This window comes from Phyllobates terribilis, unplaced genomic scaffold (assembly GCF_046119375.1).
Source record: "Phyllobates terribilis strain yellow unplaced genomic scaffold, ASM4611937v1 Scaffold_2__4_contigs__length_985480577, whole genome shotgun sequence".
Taxonomy (NCBI): domain Eukaryota; kingdom Metazoa; phylum Chordata; class Amphibia; order Anura; family Dendrobatidae; genus Phyllobates; species Phyllobates terribilis.
Genome location: NW_027362762.1, coordinates 699,539,101 through 699,561,409, shown reverse-complemented (window position 1 = coordinate 699,561,409; position 22,309 = coordinate 699,539,101). Strand labels below are relative to the sequence as shown.

Below are 22,309 nucleotides of genomic sequence, written 5' to 3'. Positions count from 1 at the left end.
ACCGGAAACCAATGCAAGTCAATGGGACACAAATATCGGAATGAAAATAAACCCTTTCTTTCCTTGTAGGTTAATTCTACATGAAGACAAACAACTAAGAATAATGTAGAATGTATTGGGGGAGGTGACGAGTCAATAAAGGCATAGAGGTTTAGCCCAATCAAATGGAATAGCAGGAATTAATATTTTTTTAAGACGTTCTGAGTTACAAAAATATTGACTATGTTTAGTTGTTTTATATTTTGTCAGATATTTATGTTTCACTACTTCCATGCTCTTCACCTTCTTTTTTACTTCTCCCACACTTTGTCCTTCATCATCCTCAGCATCAGCATCTTTTTCATCAACTTCTTCTTCACCTTCTTCATCTTCTTCTTCTTCACCTTCTTCGTATTATTCTTTTTTTTTTTACATTCTTCATATTCTTCTTATTCAACTATTATTCTTCTTCATATTCTACTTCTTCATCTTCTTCATATTCTTCTTCTTCATCATATTCTTATTTGTGACAGGCATTCCTGTAGTTGTTATCTATAAAAGTTTGAAGATTACACCTTTCGTTCTGCCTGTCACAAAAGATTTACAACAGGATTTGTCCGCGTTCAGTTTGGCCTGCAGCAGCAGGTCTTTTCCAGGGGCACCACGAGGAGGAACGGACTCACCCCCATACACTGCTTAGTCTTCTTCTGCTTATAATTTAGATAATATCTTTTGCTCTGATTTTTAGTCTCATGCTTAATGTTCTTCCGCTTTTTGTTCTGCAGCTTCTTGTTCTTCTGCTTCTAGCTTTTCTGTCTCTTGTTCTTCTGTATCTTGGTGGTTGTCTTCTTGTTCTTTGTCCTCTTGGTCATCTTCTTCAGGGTCATCTTCTTCGTCTTCTTCGGGGTGGTCTTCAGGGTCGTCCTCTTCAGGGTCATTGTCTTCGGGGTCCTCGTCTTCTTAGGGGTGGTCTTCAGGGTCCTCGTCTTCAGGGTCGTCGTCTTCGGGGGCCTCGTCTTCTTCGGGGTGGCCTTCAGGGTCCTCGTCTTCAGGGTCCTCGTCTTCGGGGTCCTCGTCTTCGGGGTCCTCGTCTTCTTCGGGGTGGTCTTCAGGGTCCTCGTCTTCAGGGTCGTCGTCTTCGGGGTCCTCGTCTTCTTCGGGGTGGTCTTCAGGGTCCTTGTCTTCAGGGTCGTCATCAGGGAGATCCAGAGTGATTACCAAGAACCATTTCAAAAAGCTTGAACTTGGAAATGTAGCAGAAGGTACAAGAAGGCTGAGGAAGTGCCGAGAACCAGCTGACGGTACTGGAAACCGGATGGGTAGCAGAAGGAACTAGAGCCAATGGAACTACCGAGGACCAGCTGACGGTACTGGAAGCCGGTTACTAAGCAGGAGGTACCTGTGCCAGAAAGCACTACTAAGGACCAGCAGACGTTGGTGGAACTTGGATACCGAGAAGGAGGCACTTAAGCCAAAGGCACTGCCAAGAACCAGCTGACAGTACTGGAACCCGGATGGGTAGCAGAAGGTACAAGAGCAAATGGAACTAACGAGAACCAGCTGATGGTACTAGAACCCGGATGGGTAGCAGAAGGTACAAGAGCCAATGGAACTACCGAGGACCAGCTGACGGTACTGGAACTCGGTTACTAAGCAGGAGGTACCTGTGCCAGAAAGCACTACCAAGGACCAGCAGACGTTGGTGGAACTTGGATACCGACAAGGAGGCACCTAAGCCAAAGGCACTGCCGAGAACCAGCTGATGGTACTGGAACTCGGATGGGTAGCAGAAGGTACCCATGAAAAAAAAAGTTGCAAGGCCGCGAGCCGGCCTGAGTTACCGAAACCCACAGTCCTACAGGGGGTGCTTGTCCTATTGGCATTATAGAACCAGCCTTCATTGCCAGATCCCGCAGCCCACATAGGAGTCACCTAAGCTGCAGGCACCATAGAGTCGGCTAACCCGACCGCAACATGACAGGACAACGTATTGGAGGCAAAGTGACGTTGACACTACCCGGAAACAGCTGGCGTGCTGGAACCAGGCTGGGCAGGAGGGAGTACCCGTGCCAAAGACACTGCCGGGAACCAGCTGACGGTACTGGAACCCGGATGGGTAGCAGAAGGTACAAGAGCCAATGGAACTACCGAGGACCAACTGATGGTACTGGAACCCGGTTACTAAGCAGGAGGTACCTGTGCCAGAAAGCACTACCAAGGACCAGCAGACGGTGGAACTCGGATACCGAGAAGGAGGCACCTAAGCCAAAGGCACTGCCGAGAACCAGCTGACGGTACTGGAACTCGGATGGGTAGCAGAAGGTACCCATGGAAAAAAAAGTTGCAAGGCCGCGAGCCGGCCTGATTTACCGAAACCCACAGTCCTACAGGGGGTGCTTGTCCTATTGGCACTATGGAAACAGCCTTCATTGCCAGATCCCGCAGCCCACATAGGAGTCACCTTAGCTGCAGGCACCATAGAGTCGGCTAACCCGACCGCAACACGACAGGACAACGTATTGGAGGCAAAGTGACGTTGACACTTCCCGGAAACAGCTGGCGTGCTGGAACCAGGCTGGGCAGGAGGGAGTACCCGTGCCAAAGACACTGTCGGGAACCAGCTGACGGTACTGGAACCCGGATGGGTAGCAGAAGGTACAAGAGCCAATGGAACTACCGAGGACCAGCTGATGGTACTGGAACCCGGTTACTAAGCAGGAGGTACCTGTGCCAGAAAGCACTACCAAGGACCAGCAGACGTTGGTGGAACACGGATACCGAGAAGGAGGCACCTAAGCCAAAGGCACTGCCGAGAACCAGCTGACGTTACTGGAACTCGGATGGGTAGCAGAAGTTACCCATGAAAAAAAAAGTTGCAAGGCCGCGAGCCGGCCTGATTTACCGAAACCCACAGTCCTACAGGAGGTGCTTGTCCTATTGGCACTATGGAACCAGCCTTCATTGCCAGATCCCGCAGCCCACATAGGAGTCACCTAAGCTGCAGGCACCATAGAGTCGGCTAACCCGACCGCAACACGACAGGACAACGTATTGGAGGCAAAGTGACGTTGACACTACCCGGAAACAGCTGGCGTGCTGGAACCAGGCTGGGCAGGAGGGAGTACCCGTGCCAAAGACACTGCCGGGAACCAGCTGACGGTACTGGAACCCGGATGGGTAGCAGAAGGTACAAGAGCCAATGGAACTACCGAGGACCATCTGATGGTACTGGAACCCGGTTACTAAGCAGGAGGTACCTGTGCCAGAAAGCACTACCAAGGACCAGCAGACGTTGGTGGAACTTGGATACCGACAAGGAGGCACCTAAGCCAAAGGCACTGGCGAGAAGCAGCTGACGGTACTGGAACTCGGATGGGTAGCAGAAGGTACCCATGAAAAAAAAAGTTGCAAGGCCACGAGCCGGCCTGAGTTACCGAAACCCACAGTCCTACAGGGGGTGCTTGTCCTATTGGCACTATGGAACCAGCCTTCATTGCCAGATCCCGCAGCCCACAAAGGAGTCACCTTAGCTGCAGGCACCATAGAGTCGGCTAACCCGACCGCAACACGACAGGACAACGTATTGGAGGCAAAGTGACGTTGACACTTCCCGGAAACAGCTGGCATGCTGGAACCAGACTGGGCAGAAGGGAGTACCCGTGCCAAAGACACTGTCGGGAACCAGCTGACGGTACAGGAACCCGGATGGGTAGCAGAAGGTACAAGAGCCAATGGAACTACCGAGGACCAGCTGATGGTACTGGAACCCGGTTACTAAGCAGGAGGTACCTGTGCCAGAAAGCACTACCAAGGACCAGCAGACGTTGGTGGAACACGGATACCGAGAAGGAGGCACCTAAGCCAAAGGCACTGCCGAGAACCAGCTGACGTTACTGGAACTCGGATGGGTAGCAGAAGTTACCCATGAAAAAAAAAGCTGCAAGGCCGCGAGCCGGCCTGATTTACCGAAACCCACAGTCCTACAGGAGGTGCTTGTCCTATTGGCACTATGGAACCAGCCTTCATTGCCAGATCCCGCAGCCCACATAGGAGTCAACTAAGCTGCAGGCACCATAGAGTCGGCTAACCCGACCGCAACATGACAGGACAACGTATTGGAGGCAAAGTGACATTGACACTACCCGGAAACAGCTGGCGTGCTGGAACCAGGCTGGGCAGGAGGGAATACCCGTGCCAAAGACACTGCCGGGAACCAGCTGACGGTACTGGAACCCGGATGGGTAGCAGAAGGTACAAGAGCCAATGGAACTACCGATCACCAGCTGATGGTACTGGAACCCGGTTACTAAGCAGGAGGTACCTGGGCCAGAAAGCACTACCAAGGACCAGCAGACGTTGGTGGAACTCGGATACCGACAAGGAGGCACCTAAGCCAAAGGCACTGCCGAGAACCAGCTAACGGTACTGGAACTCGGATGGGTAGCAGAAGGTACCCATGGAAAAAAAAGTTGTAAGGCCGCGAGCCGGCCAGAGTTACCAAAACCCACAGTCCTACAGGGGGTGCTTGTCCTATTGGCACTATGGAACCAACCTTCATTGCCAGATCCCGCAGCCCACATAGGAGTCACCTAAACTGCAGGCACCATAGAGTCGGCTAACCCGACTGCAACACGACAGGACAACGTATTGGAGGCAAAGTGACGTTGACACTACCCGGAAACAGCTGGCGTGCTGGAACCAGGCTGGGCAGGAGGGAGTACCCGTGCCAAAGACACTGCCGGGAAACAGCTGGTGGGGCTGTAACCCAGGGTAAATACTGAAAAAAAGAGTGGAGCCAGAGGTGTAATTGGAGCAAGTTTTAAATCTGTAGTACAGCGGATGTGGACAGAGCAGGAGAATTTGCCGGACACACAGCTGGGGATCAGCTGACGTTACTGAACCCCAATAACACGGCAGCAAGTGTTGACTGTGCAGACGGCACTTCTGAGCGGCTACTGGCGGTGTTGGAGCTCAGGGATAATACTGAAAACAGAGAGGAGCCAGAGGTGTAATTGGATCAAGTTTTAAATCTGTAGTAGTAGTGAGAATGTGGACAGAGCAGGAGAATTTACCGGACACACAGCTGGGGATCAGCTGACGTTACTGAACCCCAATAACACGGCAGCAAATGTTGACTGTGCAGATGGCACTTCTGAGCGGCAACTGGCGGTGTTGGAGCTCAGGGATAATACTGAAAACAGAGAGGAGCCAGAGGTGTAATTGGAGCAAGTTTTAAATCTGTAGTAGTAGTGAGAATGTGGACAGAGCAGGAGAATTTGCAGGACACACAGCTGGGGATCAGCTGACGTTACTGAACCCCAATAACACGGCAGCAAGTGTTGACTGTACAGACGGCACTTCTGAGCAGCAACTGGCGGTGTTGGAGCTCAGGGTAAATACTGAAAACAGAGGAGCCAGAGGCCTAATTGGAGCAACTTTAAAATCTGTAGTAGTGTGAATGTGGACAGAGCAGGAGAAATTGCCCTACACACAGCAGGGGAACAGCTGACGTTACTGAACCCCAATAACACTGGACCAAGCGTTGACTGTGCAGACGGCACTTCTGAGCAGCAACTAGCGGTGTTGGAGCCCAGGGTAAATACTGAAAACAGAGGAGCCAGAGGTGTAATTGGAGCAAGTTTTAAATTAGTAGTAGAGTGGATGTGGACAGAGCAGGAGAATTTGCCGGACATACAGCAGGGGATCAGCTGACGTTACTGAACCCCAATAACACGGCAGCAAGTGTTGACTGTGCAGGCGGCACTTCTGAGTGGCAACTGGCGGTGTTGGAGCTCAGGAATTACAGTTCAGGTGGTAGAAACATGAACACAACAGGAGACCTGGATACTGTTGCCAACCAATTATTTATTCTGGAAGAGGACTGGCAAATTCATGCGAGATCCAGGCCTTGTTCATTTTCAGAAAAGTAAGCCGGTCAACGTTATCGGAGGATAAGCGCATGCGACGGTCTGTTAGTACACCACCTGCGGCACTAAAGACGTGTTCTGATAATACACTAGCAGCAGGGCAAGCCAGCACCTCCAATGCATACTGGCTAAGCTCTGGCCATGTATCCAGCTTAGAGACCCAAAATTTGAAGGGGGAAGAGCCGTCTGGGAGTACACTGAGAGGACAAGACATGTAGTCTGTCACCATCTGACGGAAACGTTGCCTCCTGCTGACTGGAGCCGTCTGTGATGGTGTAGACATTTGTGGCGGCGGGGACACAAAACTTTGCCACATTTGGGCCATACTGGTCTTGCCTTGTGCTGAGGCACTGCTTCTGCTCCCTCTTTGTGCAGAGCTTCCTCCACTGCCTCGACGCACTGAGCTGCTTTGTAAAGCACTAGCAGCACTGCTCTCAGTTGGAATGGAGAACATGATGGAATGCACCAGTGCGTCTTGGTACTCCCGCATTTTACGCTCCCGGTTCAACGGTGTTATGAGGCTTTGTAAGTTGTCCTGGTAGCGAGGATCTAGGAGGGTGGACACCCAATAATCAGCCATGTTGAGAATGTGGGCGATGCGGCGGTTGTTTCTCAGGCACTGCAGCATGAAATCAACCATGTGCTGCAGACTGCCAACTGGCCAAGAAACGCTGTCCCCTGCTTGAGGCGTGATCTCTGCCTGCTCTGCATCACCCCACCCTCGCTCTAGATACTGACTACTAGAGCATTGTGTACCTCCCTCCTCTGGACAGATGTCTTCCTCCTCCATTGACTCCTCCTCATCCTCCTCACAAAGTATCCCCTGCCTAGGCCTTTGTGAGGAACCACGTTGCGCAGACTGTACAGAAGCAAATGGCATTTGTGACTCCTCATCCTCCACCTCTTCCAAAACCTCCTCCCTTTGTGCTTGCAGTGTTTTTTCAAGCAGGCAGATAAGGGGGATAGTCATGCTGACTAGTGCATCATCTGCACTCACCATCCACGTGGAATAATCGAAGGCATGCAAAACGTGGCAAATGTCCTTCATAGAGGCCCACTCAGTGGTGGTGAAGTGTGAACGGCGCGCACTGCGACTTGTTTGCGCCTGCTGCAGCTGGTACTCCATTACTGCTGCCTGCTGCTCACACAACCTCTCCAACATATGTAACGTTGAATTCCACCTGGTGGGTAGGTCACATATGATGCGATGTTCCGGAAGACGTAATCGGCGCTGCAGAGCTGCAATGCGCGATCTTGCGTTGCTGGAACGCCGCAAGTGAGCGCACTCTATGCGGACCTTGTGCAGCAGTGCATCAAGATCCGGATAGTCCCTCAAAAAACTCTGCATGACCAAGTTGAGCACATGTGCCAGACATGGGATGTGAGTGAGGTTGCTTAGGCCCAGAGCTGCCACCAGATTTCGGCCATTGTCACACACTACCATGCCTGGCTGGAGATTCGCTGGCACAAACCACACGTCGCTCTGCTGCTTGATGGCATTCCAGAGCTCCTGCGCTGTGTGGCTTCGATTCCCCAAAGAAATTAATTTTAATACGGCCTGTTGACGTTTGGCCACGGCTGTGCTCATATCGGTCATCATAACAGGTAACCAACCGTTCACGGGTCGATGTGGAGGTAGACCGTGACGGCTCCTGCAGCGCTAATTCAGAGGAACTGGAGTATGAGGAGGAGTCAATGTGTACAGACTGGATTCCTGCAATCCTTGGAGTTGGCAGAACACGTACAGCGCCACTCTCAAGATCTGTACCTGGCTCCACAACATTTACCCAATGGGCAGTGAGGGAAAGGTGTCGTCCCTGTCCATGCTTACTGGTCCACGCATCGGTGGTCAGGTGGACCTTGCTACTGACGGCGTTTTGTAGCGCATGTTTAATTTTTCCCTCCACATGCTGTTGCAGGGTAGGGACGGCCTGCCTGCTGAAATAAAAGCGGCTGGGCACGTTGTATTGTGGGACTGCCAATGCCATAAAGTTACGGAAGGTGTCAGTCTCCACCAGCCTGAATGATAGCATTTCAAGGGCCAGTAGTTTTGCAATGCCAGCATTCAGAGCCTGTGCTCGGGGGTGGTTTGCTGAGTATGGGCGCCTTTTCTCCCATGCCTGTGCTAACGATGGCTGTAGACTGGCCTGGGAGTGTGAGGATGACAGGGAACGTGGTGCTGTGGGTGGAATGACACTGTGTCTCTGTACAACAGTGCCAGAGGTTCTTTCATGGCGATCCTGTGAGGAAGCCGAACCAGCTGTGTGTGAGCTGGAGGAAGAGGCTACAACACGAGCTGAAGAGGTGGTAGGTGGCGCTGTAGGTTGGCCTAGGTCTTCAGTGTGTCTTTGTAACTCCACCACGAGCTTGGTCCGCACGTTTCCACATATTTGTGGTATTGAGGTTGCTGACACTTTTCCCTCTTTTCACCTTCTGATTACAAAGCTTGCATTTGACAAAGCAAATGTCATCTGCAACTGTGTCAAAAAAGGACCAGGCACTGCAAGTCTTGGGAGCATACGCTTTGGTTTTTGGAAGAGCCATGCTCCTAATGGGTGCCGAAGTGGAGGCTACAGGCAACCAAGTCTGCCCCCTCCCTCTCCCTCCTTTTTGGGCCGTTCGGGGAATCTCTTCCTCAGAGCTGCTCCCACCACCTTCCTGTCCCTCACGCCATGATGGGTCAAGGACCTCATCATCTACACCACCCTCTTCAAACAACTGCTTCTCCTGGGTAGTCTCGACAGCACAGTACGCACCAGAAAGTGGCACCTGAGTCTCATCATCAGATGCGTACTGAGGTGTGCTGCTGACCATAGGCACTGGCCCACCCGCCTCTTCAGATTCAGAGAGACAAAACGGTTGCGCATCACTGCATACTACCTCTTCTTCAAATTCTCGAATTCTGCTTGGCTGGCCCCCTCTTTCCAAGCCAAGATATTCAGAGAACAGAAGTAGAGATGGCTCCTGTCCAGGGCTCTCTGACTGCCTGGGCAATTTGGCAGGTGGGGAAGAGACAGATGGGTGCTCTTCAGTGCTCAGGACCTGAGAGGATCTGGAACTAATTGAAGTTGATGCGTTAGCTGCCATCCATCCGACAACTGCTTCAATTTGGTCCTCCCGCAGCAGTGGGGTACGGCTAGCTCCTACAAAGCTGCACATAAAGGACTGTTCCCTGGTAAAACTGGGGGATGCTGAGGCACTGGTGCCCGCAGCAGGCACAGAATCCCCACGTCCTCTCCCTGCAGGCACAGAATCCTCACGTCCTCTCCCTGCAGAAACTACACACCCACGACCACATGCCTTACTCCCTGCCTTCATCTTGGTAGACTGATAAAGATAGGCAGAAAAGTACTAAGGGCTTAGTGTGCTTATTCCTGAACAGCTGCTAACAGGTATAAGAAACACTAATTTTATAAAGTGTGGACTAGACTTTAATATGCGCTAATGTGGCCTACACAACTGTAAAGTGGAGTGTTTGGTGAACTTTATTTAGGTTTTTTTTGTCACAAAAAGACACTGGATGTGCCCAAAGATGTAATACCGATAGTATCACAAACTTTTTGTAGCTATTACAATGCAGGAAGGTAACCTACAATGCAATAGATAAGGCTACAAAAAATAGGCTAATACTAATCTGGCTGGGGCTGCAGGGCACAAGGCTGCAGAAAGGCTCCTCTATCTACTCCTATATAGTGTGTTAGGAACCAATGTAGCTGGATACGGATGGAACCACCACACTAATAGGAGAGAAATCAGGAAAAATTATCAATTAGCAAAAAAGGACAATGTATGAGGCAGTGACGCACGCTGAGTGCACTACAACCAGACGTGGCTGAAGCACACACTACAGCGTGAGCTGCACACACACACAGAGACCTTGCAAACAGCCGTGAACAGTGCAGATGCAGAGCACTGTGCACTAGCGCTGCAAGACAAAATAAAACTTCTCTATCTACTCCTATATAGTGTGTTTGGAACCAAGGTAGGTGGATACGGATGGAACCACCACACTAATAGGAGATATCAGGAAAAAAGATCAATTAGCAAAAAAGGACAATGTATGAGGCGGTGACGCACGCTGAGCGCACTACAACCAGACGTGGCTGAAGCACACACTACAGGGTGAGCTGCACTCACACACTGAGACCTTGCAGACAGCAGTGAACAGCACAGAGAACTGTGCACTAGCGCTGCAAGGCACAGCGGTTTATAAAGTAGCTTGGGTAAAGCAGAATAGAGCAAATAGGTAGCTAAAACTGTCTCTCAGAACAACAGCGTCCTATCCCTAACTGAATTCACAGCAGAGTGAGCTCAAAATGGCGGCGGCGGCTTTTATAGTGCATCATGACATCATTTCAGCAGCCAATCACAGCCATGCCATTAGTTAACATGCCTACATGCCTAACAGGATGTGCCTACACTTCTTAGGATCCTCATTGGCTGAATAAAATGAAACTGGCTCATTGCATTATGGGAACTTCTGATTCCGGTATCCGATATTCTAAAAGTATCGGAACTAAGTATCGGAATTCCGATACCGCGAATATCGGCCGATACCCGATATTTCAGTATCGGAATGCTCAACACTAGTCAGGACGCATAGTTCTGCTTCTGCCCTTCAGAGCGGAGCAGGACAGGAGACGCTGTGGAGCTGTAAGTAACAGCTCAGGCTGCTGTCTGCACGGGGCCGGAGGTGTCTGCAATGTGCAGTGAGGAGGTGGCAGGACTTGTCTTTTATCTGCGGTCTTGCTATCTGAGGCACAGTAAGATTTATGGGGGCTGCTTGAACTTTTAAACAGATTGGGTCACTGTGAGTCTCGGAAGCATCACCAGATCTGTAAAAGACTTCAAAGCAGCTGCCATAAATCTCGTCCTGAATCAGATAGAGAGGCAGACAAGAGTGTCAGTATTGTGCACTGCACTGATAGACGTGACCCCGGCTGCAGGACACCACTGATTTGAATATGTCTCTTTACCTCTTCATATATATGTAACACCCCTTCAGGGCTACCACGGTACGCTGGGTGTTATGGGGGGTCTCACCTCTCTAGGGCGCAGTGCCTCCACCCGAATCTTGATTGGAGCTCTCTCTAGGACTGCAGAAGGACTGTTATCTTCTGCCAGGGACTGATTCGGGAAGCCCCTGCCTTTAGCTCAGTACACACTCACCCGGAACAGGAGTAAAACAGTTAACAGGTTTATTGCTATGCAGCAGAAATGAGGTGGATTTAAAGAAACAACATACAATACAGGTAACGGTGCTCTATAAAAATCATATACACATCACAACCTAATTCTTCCCCGCCCCTGCAAATATAACGTAGCAGGGTTCCCCTTTTCTTGTATTAACTCAGTCCAAACGTTGGGGCCCAGTTGCCGCGGATGTTGGCGCGCAAATTTATAACCGTTGGTGCACTTAGATGAACATTAACGTAAAAAGTCTGGGGCGTAGTGTACTCACTGTAACTGACGCTGGTAGAACCACAAGTCTCAAAAGGGCACTCACGGTGCGTCTCAACCGGTTGTAGGTTTCCCTGGACACCAGCTGGGGGCGGCAGGATTCAGGCCTTTATACGGTGGGAGTGCCGGCAGAACTCTCCGAGTCCTTGATGTCACTTGCTTCACCGGGTGACAGGGCCGCGCTTTCTCCAGATGCGCGGGTATATCAGAGGGGACAGCAACGCTCCGCAGCGTAGCGGGATACAAGTCCACAGCGCTCCGTCTTTCACAACAACAAGCTGCCACACTTCCTTTCCTCTCTAGTTTTACTTTCACTTTCTCTCCAGCTCCCTCCCCCAAGTCCCTCTTCCCTCCGATCTTTCCAGGCTGTGTCATCTGACAGAAACAAGGGTCCATGGGAATTGTAGTCCACTGCAGCTCAGGGAAAGAACGATTAATGTCTGTAGGTCCCTGTTTAACAGCAGCTGCAAAGCTCTTCTTAGTGTCCGTAAGTCCCAGTATACCAGTAGCTGCTCTGACAGTTCCATGTGCAGGTGTTACATATACATATATATATTCCATGTGACTTACTCCTGCAGCCGGGGTCAGGGTACTACCAGTGCAGTGTTTGTATCATCTCATATTGTAAATCTAGGGTGACAAACATAAAAAGCCGATTAGAAAACCTTTTATTAAAAAAATAAATCCTCACAAAGTTGAAGATGAATATATATGATAAAGAGCTAAAAAGAAGAAAATATAAACAGCCAGTAGGTGCGTATACTCAGTCTGGACAACAAGACCCCCAAAGGGAGAGAAGGGAAAAAGAAGACGTACCAGGGGGCATACTTTCTTCTTTACATGTGTAATATTCTACCTCTTTTATTCTGATTTCCTTTTTCCTTCCGTTCCCCTTTTGGGGTCTTGTCCAGACAAGAGTATTCCTTTTAGGGTTACCTAGATACATTCAGGGAGCTGTACCCACATGCTGGCCTCTACACACACTTACTAGCTGTTTCTATTTTCTTACATTTAGCTATTTGCCATATATATCAGGACTGTGCAAATTGCAGCCCTCAGAAAGGGACAGACAGAGACCAGAAGGCGTGGAAGCTAATGCGGTGGGCCATTATACAGTGTGAGAGTTAATGCGGGGGTCATTATACAGTGTGGGAGCTAATACGAGGGCCATTATACAGTTTGAAGGCTACTGTGGAGGCCACCATACAGCGTAGGGGCCTATATACAGTGTGGGAGCTACTGCTGGGGGTTTTGATAAACTGGGGGGTGGCAATATAACAGTGTGGTGACTACCTTTATACAGTGTTGGGGCTACTGTGCGGCCAATTAAAGAGTGTGGAGACTACTGTGAGGGCACAAAGGAGACATTTTACTATGTAAGGGGCACAGTGGTGGCATTATTATGTGGGGCAGTATGAGAAGCATTGCTTTTGTACCACAGTAATAGGGACAGTATTGGGGTATCAGCAGGATAAGGTGATTGTGCAGATTGATAATAGATGGGGACGATGCTGGAAATGTGAGAAGTCAGATGTGTCTTTGTTGTAATCTCTGCAGACGAGTCCTGGCTGGAGACGTCATCATGTCGGTCTGGGCCAGATGGAAAAGATGGGAAAAGTGAACGACTACATCAGAAGAACGTCAGCTGTAAGTCACTATATACCTGTACTGTATTGTAATTTCTTACACGTTCTGCAGGACTGTTATCTACCACTGTATGGTCACCATATACCGGTAATGTTTGACAATGGGGATGGTGTTTTCAGGGTGATGTGAAGTGTTAGATTTCCGCCACACATAGCGTTTTGCATTTAGCTCAAGTTTTACTTTTGTCTCATCTAACCAGAGCACCTTCTCCCACATGCTAGTTGTGTCCCCTAGATAGCTTTTTGCAAACTGCAAATGGGACTTCTTATGGCTTGCATTCATAAATGGCTTTCCTCTTTCCACTCGTCCATAAAGACCAGATTTGTAGTGTATGTGACTAATAGTTGTCCTGTGGACAGATTCTCCCACCTGAGCTGTGGATCTCTGCAACTCCTCCAGAGTGACCATGGGCCTCTTGATTGCTTCTATAATTAATGCTCTCCTTGCTTGGGATGTCAGTTTAAGTGGACGGCCATGTCTTGGTAGGTTTGCAGTTGTGCCATACTCCTTCCATTTTTGGATGATGGATAGTGATGAGCAAACGTGCTCTCTACTGTTCGGTACTCACCTGAGCATCACTGTGCTTGACAAGCTTGGAGAGTATTTCCGGGTTGCTCCAGCAGGAACTCGGGTCCCCGACCTGCATGTTTGGCACTCTTTAGAGAGTCAATGAACATGCAGGGATTGCTTGCCACACACTGTAATGCCGTAGCCATGTTGGTTGTGGGCATTACAGTGATTGGCTGGCCGCACAGTGTCATCAGGTCTATATAAGACCTGGCGCCGCTATGCTCGTCATAGTCTACCCCGGAACCAGGCAGAGTAGGGAGAGCTGCTGCTGAGTCATGGAGAGATTTGCTTGTTTATAGTTAGCAAAAGTATTCCACAGCATATCTATATATCCATCTGAACTAACAGTCCCTCTGAGGACTAATCCAGCTGCATATATTCAGTGGTGATAGCAGGAGTTAGTCAAGCAGTGTATGTGGCAGACTGCAGTGCATATAGTGCAAGAGGGTCCATAGCACGTTCCTGCTGCTGCTGTTCTTACATATATTTGTAGACATACCCCATATATCAGGGGCCAGGGCAATTTTTTTTTATCTTAATCCTGGTTATTTGCTTAAAAAGCAATCCAGAGTACACCATTTTCTGATCCATTTGCTTGTTAGCACTGCAGAATATAGCCAGATCTGTTCCATATTTAAGTGATAAAAATCCAGAAATTTGAACTAAACATGGAAAATATTGGCCTCCTTTTCCATTCTGTTGCAGTGTGTTGGTCAAGCTAGTCACAGTAGGTGTCCGTGAAGAATAGTATTAGTAAATTACAGGCCTGCTATTTAAAACCGTGGTTCTTTGTCAGACATATCACATATAACAGAATTCGAAAATCAGACATTTCTGCCTTCCATTTCATTGCAGTGTGTTAGTCAAGCTATTCACACTAGGTCTCTGTGAAGAATAGTATTAGTAAATTACAGGTCTGCTATTTAAAACCATGGTTCTCTGTCAGACGTATCACATAAAACTGTGGTTCAAATCCAGCCATTTGTAGTGAACGTGGAAAATATTGTCCTCCATTTATAGATTGTAGCAGTGTGTCAGTGTACACCATTTTACAGCTCAGCTTGTTTGCAGAATACAGCCAGATTTTTTTTTAGTTTTAATCATATTACTATATTGTGGAAAAAAGGAACTTTATTCAATGATCAGACGAACGTGATCCATATGACTGCCGAAATAATACATAAATTTTCTTGAGCGTGGCAAATATTCTATTCCTTTTAAAATCAGCCACCTGTGTTTTGTTGAACCGATTGACACTTGGTGGCTGACAAATACCATACAATTAGGTGACTGCCTGAAACTGTGGCCATCAGACGAGGTACCATATGACTGCCGTAATAATCCAGCAATTATTGTAAGCGTGTCAAATATTACACTCCATTTAAAGTATTGCAGTTGTGGGTTTAAACCTATTCACAGCTTGCCGCTGACAAATAGCATATTTGTAAACAATGTTGTCAGAGTATTACGCCACTTTTGCAGACTGACAAAAAAAAACATACAAAAAAAAAGTTAAAATGGAAAAAAATGTTAAGAAACATTCTTTCCAGGGTAATGACTTGTATATAAAGCCAAAGAAATTAAAAAAAAAATAAAGTTATGGACTGTGGAAGACATTTATGCGACCAGAATGAACACTCATCTGTAGCTGGTGATGATACCACCTAGCAGCACCTGTCCCTATTGTAAATTCATCTAACAACGTTATCGGTAGGGAATAGAATAGATTCAAAAAATTTTTGGGCACCAGCAGCACACAGTATAAGGCAATAATACCTGGCATGATCGATGTAATACACTATCCATACTGCGGTACCTCACCCGTAAAAGAATTTCAGATAAGACAGTTAATATTCTAGAATATAGAATCTATTTGAATTGTCCTTCCCATTATTAAGGAATGTGTCTCCTATACTGTTATTGCATATGCAGCAATTTCAGGGGCTGCCAAAAATTAGGACAAACTCCAATACAAATTTGAAGAGACGTAAAAAATAAATAAATAAATAAAAATACAGTAGGATCTTTTTAGTATAAAAACCAGACTCGCCAATGTAACCTCAATGTAATCACATTGTTCAGCTCCTGTACCTCCAGTTTGACCTCCATCTCCGAAATGACCACATCAGTCACAAGCTGGAAGCACTGCAGCACTGCCTTGGCCAAGCAGCAACAGGCTGTGCTGAAGATAATATGCTTAAAGGGGTATTCCCATCTCCAAGATCCTACCGCAATATGTAGTAGATGTAATAATATTAGCAAATACTTCCAATGTGAAAAGTAGTATAGTTCCTCAGATTCACTTTGTCTCTTTCCTCATGTGCAGGTATTACAGGACCTTAGGTATCCATGGTTACGACCACTGATATAGTGACAGGTAACTAGCTAATTGCTAGTTGTCGTAACCAGGGATACCTAAGGTCCTGCAATGCCTGCACATGAGGAAAGAGACATAGCGAATCTGAGGAACTATACTACATTTCTAATTGGAAGTATTTGCTAATATTATTATTATTACACCTACTACATATTGATATAGGAACTTGGAGACTGGAATACCCCTTTAATGCTTAGGTGAAAAAACGCCCACCGCTGCAGAGTTGTTGAAAGCTGTAACATACCACCCTGATCTGTGGCTCTCACTGCTGAACATACAGCCAGGCATGGTCATGTGTGACAATGGGCGGAACTTGGTGGAGAAATGACAGCTGGAGTAGATACTGTTTCCCTCTATGCCAGTCCTTTCACCGAGCTAAAGAATATGGCAGTGGTGAAATACAACTCTCACCAAGAAGCAGTGTCAGACTGAAAAACATTAGGCCCACCAGAGGATTTGATTCTGGGGGCCCACTTTGCTCCCCTGCTCAAGAGCCCCATAGCAGCTGCAAAGTTTGTGCTATCATGAACTCTCCTGATGGAGAAGCCAGGGCTCACCCGAGGATTCTCTGGTGGGCCCGTCCAACCCTGCCAAGAAGCAGGCCTGGCTAAGAAAAGTCTAATGGAAGGTTCATGGACATTCTATGGCTGCTTTTTTACTGAGAGGAAACCCACGCAAACACGGGGAGAACATAAAAAATCCTTGCAGATGTTGTCTTTGGTGGGATTTGAACCCAGGACCCTAGTGCTGCAAAGCTTCAGTGCTAACCACTGAGCCACTGTGCTGCCCTCTCTGTTCCCCCTTAGATATCTAACATGCTGGAGAAACTTGAACCTACTGCCGCTCAGTATGTTCAGCAACTTTGTGAGAAACTAATGTATTTGGGCAGCCACTCAGTCTACCAAATAAAATTCCTGAGAGGGAAATTGTGGATGGTTTCGCTACTGGTACTAGGGGCACTGCTAATACCATGGCGTTGTTGCATAGTTCACTGGCAATATTCCAGACTGGTTGGAGCCAAGCTAATTCCCATAGTAAAGTACCAGTAGCAAGCTAAGGAGATCATCATAACAACCTCACCTCGGCACTATGAACTCTCCTGAAGGAGAAGCCAGGGCCCACCGAAGGATTCTCCAGTCTTCTGATGGGCCCGTCCAACCCTGCCGAGAAGCAGCCCGGGCTAAGAAAAGTGTGTGGGAAGGTTCCCAGACACTCTATGGCTGTTTATTTTTTTTTACTGTGGATAGGCTTGGTACCATCCCTGGCCACATTCACCTGTCCACGTGTTTGTGGTTAGGTGGTGCTTCCCAATAAGTGCACTGGGAAAGGCACGGGTAATGTTCTGGGACCTGCGCTTGTGGAAGGCGGAGACAATACCAGGAGAAATAGTGGGAGCTGGGGACCGAGTATTGACACCCGGCCGCCATGAGGTCGTGGAAAGCTTCCGCCTCCACGAGCCTAAAAGGCAACATTTCAAGTGCAAGCAGTCCAGAAATGTGGCAGTTTAGTATTGTGGCCTGTGGGTGGCTGTGTGGCTGGCTGCATACTTGCACTTGCATTCCAAGGACTGTAGTAGGGACAACTGAACGTTGCAAAGAGACAAGTACGTGGACGGTGATGGTTGCAAGTCTGCAACGACAGGTGCAGGGCGGGAGGCATCTTCGCATGCGCCATGGACAGGGAATTGCATGCACGCACAACAGCGGAAGAAGCAGTGGTGTCACCCGCTGACACTGTTTCTGGACCTTGGTGTTCAGCCCAGCTAGTCGGGTGCTTTGCCTTCATGTTCCTGAGCATGCTGGTTGTGGTCAGGCTGGTAGTTTTGGTGCTCTTGCTGATGCTGGCCTGGCAGATGTTGCAAATGGCCTTTTTGAGGTTATCTAAACAGTCTTTTAAAAAGAACCAGACTCGGGAAGACCTATCAGTTGTACTGGCAACTTCCATCATGTTGGTGTTCTGGGAAGCAATTGGCCGCCTTGTGTCTGTGGCCACCACACTGCTTGTTCCTGCCTGTTGTGGTGCTATGCCTCCCTCCCCCGTGTGCTGCTGTCCTCGCTTTACATGTCCCCTTGCCAGGGTGGGTTAGTGACTTCATCGTCCACCGCTTTGTTTTCCACTTCCGCACCCTGGTCCTCCTCCTGACTTTCTGTCCATTATGTCTCATAATTTTCCACCTCTTGTGACAGTAATTGCACTTTCCCACTGTCACCTTCGGATGACCATGGCTGCTCAAATCGCTACATGCAATCTTCTGTTGCCCTGCTCGAAGCTGGCCGGTCAAGAGGCCCAATTTATCGATGGAATAATGAACAACTCTTGGGGTAACCCTGGACTCTAATCTCTCCTTCAAACCACATATCCAAGCTCTTTCCACTTCCAAGCGGACCGAGTGAGAGGCCAGAATCTATGAATGGAAAGATGAACAAAACAACTCTTCGGAGTATCCAAGTGTGGGATCTGTTGTCTCAGGGCACTTGGAATGGTGGGAGGAAGGAGGATCAGGGTGAAGAAGATGCCGACTCCAAGTAAAAAAAATCTCCCGGATCCGCACATTCCTCAACCACGAATCTACAAAAACACTAGTGCACACACACATCATCTCCCTTCTCAACGACTGCAACCTCCTGCTCTGTGGCCTCCCTTCTAACATTCTCACATTCCTCCAACCTAACCTAAACTCTGTTGCCCGACTAATCCACCTGCCCCCTCGCTATTCCCTGGCCTCTCCTCTCTGTCAATCCCTTCACTGGCTCCCCATTGCCCAGAGACTCCAGTTCAAAACCCTAACCTTGGCATGCAAAGCCATCCACAACCTGTCTCCTCCATACATCTGTGTACTTACCTGCACGCAACCTCCAATCCTCACAAGTTCTCCTTCTCTACTCCCCTCTTATCTCCTCTTCCCACAATCACATACAAGATTTCTCCTGTGCATCCCCCCTTCTAGAACTCTACCCCACCATTTCTGACTCTCGCCTACTGTTGAAACCTTCAAAAAGCACCTGAAGACCCACCTCTTGCGACATGCGTACAACCTGCAGTAACCCTCGCTCCACCATACCGCTGCACGACCAGCTCTATCCTCACTCATCCCTTGTAGACTGTGAGCCCTCGTGGGCAGGGTCCTCTCCTCTTCTGTACCAGTCGCTGTCACATTTTTGTTCACGATTATTGTAATTGTTTTTGCAATGTATACCCCTTTTTCACATGTAAAGCGTCATGGAATAAACCGCGATAAAGTAATAATTAATAATGTGATCCAGACTCACATCTACTGAAACTGGACCATGTGGAACACAGGGTGGTGGTGGTGGTGGCAAACTGACTGGAAACTTTATCTGCTATCAAACCAGCAACATTTTCACACTGCTCTGGCTTCAATAGTGGTGTTCCGCGGCCCCCTAGAAATTGGGACAGGAAGTTCGACATGACGTCGGTGTTTCTTGTGCTCCCTCAGCAGGCACAGTTTCATCTTGCCCACGGCGTCTGCCTGCACTATCACCATCACCATAACGTTCACTTCCCCGTCCCTTGACACACACCTTGCCCATTTTAAATGGGGTTTAAGATTTGTCACGTTGCCAAAAATGTCTGTATTATTATCGCAGTAATATAGGATCACGTCTCTTCCCCATGCTGTTCCCATTTCACACACCACACAGCCAGATAAGGTAGCAAAATGTTAAAATTACATTTCCTGGTGAATGCATCTTTCACGGTTGAAAGCAATGCAAAAACGCATCAAAAACGCTACGTGTGAACATAGCCTAAGGTGTGGAGGAGCATTTTTGTTTTTGGTTATTTATTTTGCGTTATATACAAGTCATTACCCTGGAAAGGATGTTCCTTAACATATTTCCCAGGAAAATCCATTTTGGTTTAGTTTTTGTGCGTTTTATTGTGAGTCCGTAAAAGTGGTGTAATAACTCTGACAACATTGTTGACAGCAGTGACCTGGGAGTCAGAAATGCTTCCAGGGGACTTCCCCATGCTGTTCCCATGTCATTTGAGCACTATTCCCTTCGATTTGGGCAATTTTTAGGTCCTCTGCAGACCGCCAGGGGGATGGCCGCTAGAAAAATGCTCGAGTTTCCCATAGACTTACATTGGGCTTGTTACTCGGACCGAGCACTCGAGCATTCCAATTTGCTTGATCCGAGCAACGAGTACCTGAGAATTTTAGAGCTCGCTCATCAGTAATGATGGATTGAACAGTACTCTGTGAGATGTTCAGAGCTTGGGTTATTTTTTTATAACCTAACCCTGCTTTACTTTTCTCCACAATTTTATCACTGACCTGTCTGACGTGTTCCTTGGATTTCATGATGTTGTTTGACACCTAATATTCTCAGACAAACCTCTGAGGCCTTCACAGAACAGCTGTATTTAAACTTAGAATATATTGCACACAGGTACACTCAATTTACTAATTATGTGACTTTTGGAGGCAATTTGTCACTCAGGATTTTATTTAGGGGTATCAGATTACAGGGAGCTGAATATAAATGCACGTCACAATTTTCAGATTTATATCTTTAAAATAATTTGAAAGCCATGTTTCATTTCCTTTATTCTTCTCAAATACTTGCTACTTTGTGTTGGTATGTCACATAAAATCCCAATAAAACACATTTAAGTTTGTGGGTATAAAGTGAAAAAGTAAATGGTGTATGAATACTTTTTCAAGGCACCATATATATATAAATATAAACAGTCATGGCCGAAAGTGCTGGCATCCTTGAAATTGTTCCAGAAAATGAAGTATTTCTCCCAGAAAATTAGAAAAAAAGGCAAATGAGACACATAATTTCACACAAACCCTAAAAATGGTCCGAATAAAATTGTTGCCACCCTTTACTTAATATTTGGTTGCACGTCCATTGGAATAAATAACTGCAATCAATCGCGTCCTATAACCATCAACAAGCTACTTACAACTTTCAACTTCTTACACCTCTCTCTGGTCTAATTTGCCTTTTTTCTGTGTTGTTCCAATACACACAAAGGAAATAAAGATGCGTATAACTAAACGTGTAATTGTAATAATTGTCTGGGAGAAATACTTCATTTTCTGGAACAATTTCAAGGGTCCCAACACTTATATATATATATATATATATATACAGTGGGGAAAATAAGTATTTGATACACTGCCGATTTTGCAAATTTTCCCACCTACAAAGAATGGAGAGGTCTGTAATTTTTTATTGCAGGTACACTTCAACTGTGAGAAGCTGAATCTTAAGAAAAAATTTCAGAAAATTACATTGTATGATTTTTACATAATTGTGAAGACCCGGGGTCTTCCGTGGGTATAATACTACTCAGACAAGACAGGTTGAGGGTAAAACAGTGTGTCAATACTTTATTGAACCACCAAACAGACAATAAACATATAGAACAGTCCCAGCAAATACCCAAAATGGTGCACAATTATACAGCCTCATCCTTCTGCTGGCCCGCCAGGAATAGAGCAGCTGCAACTTTGGGACTTCCAGGGTCAACTACCTCAACCAGCGGCACCCCACTTTGGGTGGACACCCACAGAGAGGAGGTAGTGGCAAGCTTATGAAGCTGACAGTCCAGTGAGGTACGTGGCCAGGAGACCCAAGTGTTCCACCCTGGCTTCTCCGAACATATCCATGGGACCAGGTGACCGGATGGTCCAAACCTGGCTTTCTCCGGGCGTATACATGGGTTCCAGGTGACCGAAGGGTCCCACCTGGCAACCCCTAACACCATATTCATGGCATAGGGCCAGGCGACCGGATGGTCCCAACCTGGCTTTCTCCAGGCGTATGCATTGTACCAGGTGACCAGAGGGTCACAATCCTGGTTTCCCCAACCATCTCCATAGGGTCAGTGATGGTCAAAGGAGCAGATCTGTATCCTTCCAGCCAGGGCCGTGTTCCCTTAGGCTAGCATCCTGTAGAATCCAAATCTGTGTCCTCTGGATGGAGCCATGCTACCAAGCTGCTGTCCTGAAGAGTTTCTTTGATTCTCTCTGCAACATGATAGAAATCCCTTTTTATATTTACATCTGTGGCTCAGGTCATCATTCACAGGTCAGGGGGGAAGGTGCATGGCTCACGTCTCATTGTTTGAACATTTAATCAATTTGCATAGTTTGTATCCCCATTTTCTGTAAATGAACAAACTAGCTGGCCTAGTATAATATGTAATTAGCATATTAACAAACATCATTGTTCCCCAACCCTGAGTCGCTGTCCTCCATACAATAAGTTGCAGTAAATATCAACTCAAATGTTAACATTCAGGTTAAACAAATACTAGTCTGTCCTTCTTGACCCACCAAAGAAAAACACATAAATTCAAAAGTCAACACAAA

General features: G+C 47.5%; 1 long non-coding RNA gene across 1 annotated transcript in view; it reads right to left on the bottom strand.

The window, feature by feature from the left end:
* Window positions 1-11,078: 11,078 nt before the first annotated feature.
* Window positions 11,079-22,309, bottom strand: part of LOC141225813 (uncharacterized) — a 43,755-nt gene continuing 32,524 nt past the window's right edge. The window contains exon 4 of the long non-coding RNA XR_012293055.1: window positions 11,079-11,996. This is a non-coding gene — a long non-coding RNA (uncharacterized lncRNA). The remainder of the gene's footprint in view (window positions 11,997-22,309) is intronic.